Genomic DNA, 7,538 nt, shown 5'->3' with positions numbered 1-7,538 from the left:
GTGGCTTGTGTATATAAGCTGTGTAGATTAAAACTGGAGCATATCTGTTCTGTCAGATGTGCATGAGACAGACAAATAAAAAACACAACTGATAAAACTAAAAAAACCAAGATACATCTCATAAGATCAAACACAGACTTCCAGCTTATAAGATGGCCCACAACGTCTCAGGAGACCCAGGCGTCGCAAAGTAAAACTGGTAGGGCCTGACGGTGAGCATCTCAATGCAACCGCAAAGTTGTGAACAGATGTTGCCGGAACATTTAAAGTGCCTTTAAATCTCATCTTATCTCATCTCATCTTCAGCCTCTTATCCGGGGTCGGGTCGCAGGGGCAGCAGCTTTAGCAGGGGACCCCAAACTTCCCTTTCCCGGGCCACATTAACCAGCTCTAACTGGGGGATCCCGAGGCGTTCCCAGGCCAGTGTGGGGATATAATCTCTCCACCTAATTAGATTAAATAGATTAAATATAAATAGAACCTTGTATCTGAAAGTCAGGGTGTTGTTACAAATGCTACTAATGACTGATTACTGAGAACAAATTTTACGTTATTATTTGTTCCTCTCATGTTACAACACATCATTGATCGGCAACAACTTGTTCAAAATGCAGCAGATGGACTTTTAACGAAACTCAAGAAAAGAGAACATATTAAACCAGTAGCTTTCTGTAAGGATTGGTTTTAATTATGTTTTTTTTAAACTTGTTTTTAAGGCCCTAAATAGTTTGGCACGTTCTAACCGGTTTGTTCGAAACTGCGTCCTTGGGTCATGTGATACTGGCCTGCTCAGTGTACCAAAAAAATGAATTACAAAACGCGCACTTTTTTATTCACTGACAGTTTGGAACAAAATCCCAACACAAATTAGACAAACACCTTCTGTTGATCGTTTTAAAGAACAGCTCAAAACACATTTTAAAACATATTTCAGATATTGAATTCATCAAACTTTGTAATATTCTTACTCATACTTGTTTTACGGTTTTATTACAATTAACTTGAATGATCATTGAATTGTTTTTTGCTTTCACTTGTTACTGGTTTTATTTTTATGTTATGAAAGATGCTATATAGATACAGTTCATTATTATTATCATTATTATTTTAATTATTATTATTAGTCAGTGTATTCCGGTCAATGTTTTGCTGATTTGACAACTCAGTACACTGGCTCCTCTGTTAAAACTGTGAAATACTGTGAAGTACACTGTTCTATGTAATTATAGATATGGAATTTCAATTATTTTACAGTGAAATGGCATGAAGCAAGAACTTCTGTTCAGCTATGCACAGCTCGAGGCCCAGTGCTCCAAAGCGTCATCCCAAGACAGTGCTTGGTTGTTAACCATTGGATTAATAACATTTTCTCCATGGAAAGTACTTTCCTCTGCTGATTATTCAGGGTGTTTGAATGTTCTCTCTGAACGAGATAGAGGCGAGGAGGAAATGGGGGAAACATCAGCTATAAAGCAAAGCAGCTGTGAAGGGAATGTGATAATAAAAGGCATTGTCCATCCTTCCTCTTTGGCCAAACACTGAACCTCAGCTTGCTTCAGGTACCCTGAGCTCTCTCGTGTGTGATGTAAAACCAGGGTTGTTGAAAGTGCATGTTTTGTGCTCAAACGTAGGCCTGTCTTTTGTCTGAAACAGATTAAGAGCCATGAAAAACCAGCTTATTCTGAGTCAAAGTCACACCAACGATCAGATCCCTTTCTTCCTTTTTTACCCATTTAATATGAATCATTCATGCATTAATCACACCATTTGTAGATCACTGCATCTCACTGTATTATAGTTTTAGTCATGCCTTTCAGCTCCAATCTAGATTGTGCAAAATTGCAGCCAGGAATTCAACTGGATACGTAAATGGGCCATATTACACATAATGTCATAACTGGCAAAGGTTCTGCGACAATCATAAAGCTGACACATTTGTACAGTCTGTTTGTAAAACTTTATCAGTCTAACTTGTTTTATCTCCCTCACCCAGTATCCTGATCTGCCAGTCTATTGATCAGAATCTCTTATCGTTCCCACAGTTAAAGTCAAAGGGTGATGAAACCCTCAGGTTATGGAAGCATCTTCCATAAAGTTGAGTTTGACAGTTCATTTTTTGACTTTGGAAAAGGTAGTTTCACAAAAAGCTTAAGATCAACAGACTGTTTCCATTAAAAGTGAGGAAGCAACATTACATCCTAACAAGGTTCGAAACCTGACTGTAAAATCCTTATGTGCAAAGTAACTAAAGCTGTCAAAAAGAGACTGAAAAGTAGGCTACAGCATTTTCATATAGAATAGAATGTGCAAAAATAAAGTAGCAGAAAATAGAAATATATGTTCTTGTAAAGCACAAGTACCTTATGATTGCATTTAAGGAAAGCACAGCAGAAAGGTTAAAAAAATGATATCTTAGTGTTACTGAGCCTCTGGTTATATTTAACAGGATTAGACATAAATCTGCGGTTTACAGATCAGAATATTATGGTGGATTCAACTTGAGACCAGCTTGTGATGGGATCCAACCCCCTACAATGTCAAATCGGGCCAGGGGTGTACAGTGGTGGGGCAATGTCCCCTTCCCCACTTCCTACCCCCGTACTTGCTTGGACCACACCCATCTTCAAAACGGACCTTCATTTGGAACTAAACACCTGTATAGATTTTCCAGGATGCAAGATTATTGGGCCAGGGGTGCTAGACTCCTGCTTTGACCACACTTAACAAAATTCAGTACAACCGACACCAGTAGAGGAGCTTCCTTTCCTCTCGTCTCAAGTGTCTAAATATATCACCCTCTATAGCTGTTGCCGTCAGGAATGACCTGAAAACAGCCCAAAAAAAGGGAGGTTTGACACGTGGTGTATATGTTGTTGCCCAGAAAGAAACCACGACAAATTGATCCGAGGACGAGAAAGCAAGGATGATGGCATCCGGGACTGAGGTATTAAAGCAGAATATTTCTGCAATTCAACCTTAATTCATCCACTGCCCTGTGACATTTCAGTATGCGAACAGTAATTGCAGAGCAGATTATTCTTGGCATTTCATCGAGCATGTCATGAAAAGTGCTTTAGATTTCAAGGGAGGTAGAATCCTCATAATGTGTAACGTACGAGTGGCTGCGCATCTCAATAGCATAAAAGTACAGGGCAATTCTCTTTAAACTGAGGAACAATACTATCGTTCCACCCTGACAGATTGTGACACAGGCATTAAATATTTCACCAGAATGTGATAAAGCTGGCTTTTCAGCAATGCATTATTAAAGTTGTTGGGAGATGTTGGACAGCAGTAAGGTATATTTTCTAAAAATACAGTACGCCAAGGCAGAGGTGGGCAAAATCTATTACACGTATGCTATTTCATAAAAAATCATCAGCTGGTGCTAGCAGTCCCGGTGAATGAGGCAATCAGTGTTTGACTCCAAAAAAAGTCTCACATAGATTGCTTCAAGCCATATTCGTGTGGGCGTGAGTGTGTGTGAACATACACAGACCTACAGTAAATGTGTGTTACATTTCAGCACATGTACATATAGTGTTATTACACACTTGCTAAAGTTGCGCACACAGCTCCTGCACACACTGCCAGCGGGCATACACAATCCTTACATTTTGAGAACTCCGCACCGGTGTTTTTGCTACCGTCAGAGTTGAGTCACAGCTCTACTCTAACAAGATATCCGGCCCGGGGAGGAGGAAGGAAATTGTATTTCTGTGTACTAAATAATGTAAAGAGGAAAGAGAAAAATATTGCTTTTGTTTGTCTTCCAGGTCAGGACCCCTAATGTAACAAAACACGGGTGATGGACAAAGGCCAAATGTGATTCCACAATGAGCTTACAAATGCTAGACAAAATGCTACAGGGTGTTATTTATTCAAGTATTCACTGACTTTTTAAGCTGGTGTAATTTATATTTTCACATTAACAATAGATCACATCACTACTTGTATTTTTTTATATATATTTTTGGGTGTCCTCAACTACTTTACTATTTAGTTTCAGTCTCCCCACTTTCATCAGCATCACTTTCAGATACAGTAGGGAGCTATTTTTAGTGGGACAGCCATAAAAACCTGCTCAACTGTATGCTACCCACTGACAGACCGGTAAAGTTTGTGACGATCTGGGGGAGCACAGAGGCGTATTTATCAGCCGACGGACCAGATATTTCACCCATGTTAAAATACGTGACTTACAAGATTTTGATTTACTGTTAGTTTAAAGTAAAGTTTTTACCTTAAAGGTGCTTTTAGGGGAAAGGGCAGCAGGTCAACAAAACAAAAACCAAAATGATTCAATAGGCCGAGTTCGTACATCCTCGATTCCTTTGACCTCCTCTCCTTGCGTCTTAGTCCCATGGATGTTGGAAGAAGTGCAAATGTGGGTGGGACCATTGCATTTATAGAAACATTGTGTGCAATAGTTAACCCCCACCCCCCAACTTGCACATAATACACACAAAGTCAACACTATATTAATTAAGAAACACATTCGCCTGCATCTCAACAGGATTTAGAGCACAGGAGCACTCAGAGACAACAGCTCAATAACTACAAAATAAATTGACCTGTACGTCAACAGGATTTACAGAGCACATACAGACAATTAATGCCAACAGCAGATGAGCAAAATATACCACTCTCAGTCACAAATAAGAGGGAAGTTAAAGCCCCTTGAGTGGTAATGTAACAGTATTGGTGTTTAGGCAACAAAGACATTTACATGACAAAAGCTGACACTTAGGGTTAGGCATCAAAACGATTTTCGCTTAGGTTTGGATAAAACGATGAAGTTTGGCTTGGTACTACCGGGACATGAATACAGCAGTTCTCCAAGTACAATGTTTTTGGACCCATGTCACCCTAAAGTAATCATTTTAAAAAGTTGGTGGGCCGAGGCTTTACCAAACACAAGGATGTCATAAAGCCCTGGACCGGTTTTGTCGATGTTGGTTAGTGTCATGGCACACACACACCTTGTGATTGGCTGTCCTGTTTGGCTGTGAGGCTGGGGGGTGGGCTTACCTGGTTCCATCCGGCCTGAGTAACTAAGAAGGCGTTTGAGGACAGGTGTGGGAAAAAGAGTTACGGAGGAGTTACGGAGAAGATTGACCCTGAGTACCTGGAGGAGAGATGATTACCGTGTTTCCTTTCTTTTGTGTGATTACGTTCGTTTAAGTTTTGTCCGTGTGCCACATGTTAAAAATGAACTGTCGAATGGAGTCCGAACATAACTGAGTGTCGGACCGCTGGGAGCGAGCTGACCAAGTGACGGGCGTTGAAGGAGGCCGACGAAGAAGCAGGTGAGCCCACACACACTTCACCCCCTAGCCTGGCAGCTGAATCGTTCCCCTTTTGAAACGTATGAACGGGCAGCCAAGCCTCGGAAGCCCTGGACGCAAGTGTAGGCCTATTTGGAAATGGTAAGATACCCGGGGTTGTGTTGGCCAGTGTCATAGTTAGAATGTGACTTAATTCACCCAAACTATATGTAATATACTATACACGAGGCTGTAGTGTCACTGATTGTCATTCATATAAAAAATAATATACTAGCATTTTCTCTTTCATTCATTGTTGAATACTATGGCACCATTGCCCAGCAGTTCTCCCAGGACCAGAGCAACATATGTTATGCAAATGTGTTATTTCCTCTCAAGCTTTAAACATCATTTGCTCCCCTTGGTATATTTAAGGTGGCATATTTGCTCATGGCAAACCGGCACCTAAAGCACAAGGGCACCAGTTTCCCCATCGGGGTGCTTTTGTGGGAGATTGGATCCGAAAACGTTCTGCATCTTCTCAAAATGGTCTTAAATACTGTCAAAGGAGCAAAAACAAAGAGAATGTGACATCGGCTTTAAGATAATAAAATGGAAAAATGGAGTAAAAATTGCTTCACTTCACTGCAAATAGCATGGATGCATGGATCTTCTCCACCAGGTGTCAGATCAGGCTGAATCAGGATATTGATATCCAATTCAAATCAATTCAATTCAATTTTATTTATAATGCCAAATCATAACAAAAGTTATCTCAGGACACTTTACAAACTAGGTAAAGACCACACTCTATGACTTATTTATGATAAACATAGACCCAACAATTCCCCCGTAGAGTACGGTGGCAACGAAAACCTTCCCTATAACAGACAGGAACATCAGACAGACCCAGCTCTGTGGAGGACGGACATCTGTCTGCACCGGTATATCTCTCTACACCTAGATTAATTTGGGTGAATCACAATCAAATAAGGATACTAACAGCTCTTTATATTCATCAACTAGAAGAATGTTGTAAAAGTCTGCATTAGGGATCGAGAAAATATGTGACTTTGACACATTATAACATGGTTTCTTGTTACCAGTCAACAAACATATCTGATGGAACAAGAAACACAAGCATCAGAGAAGCAGGGTAGCTAAATTAGATTTCCCGGATGGTTCAAGCATGACGGTCAGAAAGTCGAGTGTAGCACGCTGGACACTACTCACCCTCGACAGTCACCATCTATGCTGAGCAGCAGAAGCTCCAGGACCACCAACGTCTTTTTTAAACTGGTTAAAAGAGCGGACGAGGGAGCCGAGAACACTTAACCTAACTTTAGAAATGTGAGTTATACGTGTGTTTTATTAACTTGGAACTACTATGCTCTGGTCGGATAGTGAGAAAACAAGCCGTAATATATTTTTGGCGGGTGACAATAGGTGGCGGGTAGTGGGTACAGAGAGGACTACATGTCAGTGTACTAACAGAAGTATCTGACTTAAGAAACACCTAAAGTCTCAGTGTTCCCAGATCTCAGCAATTATTGTAGTGAAAGAGTGTTCTCATAACTGGTAGAAAAGTCGGGCAAACTAACAAGTTTTTCACCTCTGTCCTTCACTAGACAAACTGTATGATTGAAGGAAAATTAAGACAAGGGTTAGATAAGCATCAGTGCTTATATCCAATGATTTAGCACAGCATCTTGCCTATAATCAGTGTCACTTCGGGGATTCCAGTAAGCGATGAGAAAGACTACTTTCATCAGGTTTTAACAGGCAATCTTAGCAAGGTCTTCATGGCCTGTGAAAATAACCACTGTGCACTCCTTGATTTCCCTTTAGCTCTTTAATAGACATTTCAACTATGCCGTAGACTTCTCCATAAGAACACATTAATGAGGACTACTAAAATTAATGGACAGGAAAGGGTGTTTAGGAGCTCTCTGGAGTATGTTAAGTCAGGTTGTGGGAAGAAAACATAACACCGTTCTCTACAAAATGGTGTTATCCATTCAGATATACTAATCGTTTACACGGTTTGACTTGGCAGGGACCTTGGGTATAACAGAGATGAAGAAGATTTAAACATCATATTAAGGAAGTTCTCATCAACAAATGGTTAAGTGGGAACCAGCAACTATGTATGTTAAAAATAGAGAAATTATTACATTTTCTGGGCCTAAAATGATATAGCAGTGGGGACAAATTATACGTTTTCATAAAAAAATGATGAAGGTTGGGGTTCTCTATGGGCCAGTTCTAGTA

This window comes from Echiichthys vipera, assembly GCF_963691815.1.
Source record: "Echiichthys vipera genome assembly, chromosome: 1".
Taxonomy (NCBI): domain Eukaryota; kingdom Metazoa; phylum Chordata; class Actinopteri; order Perciformes; family Trachinidae; genus Echiichthys; species Echiichthys vipera.
The sequence above is the reverse complement of the archived record's forward strand: the minus strand, read 5'-3'. Positions refer to the sequence as shown.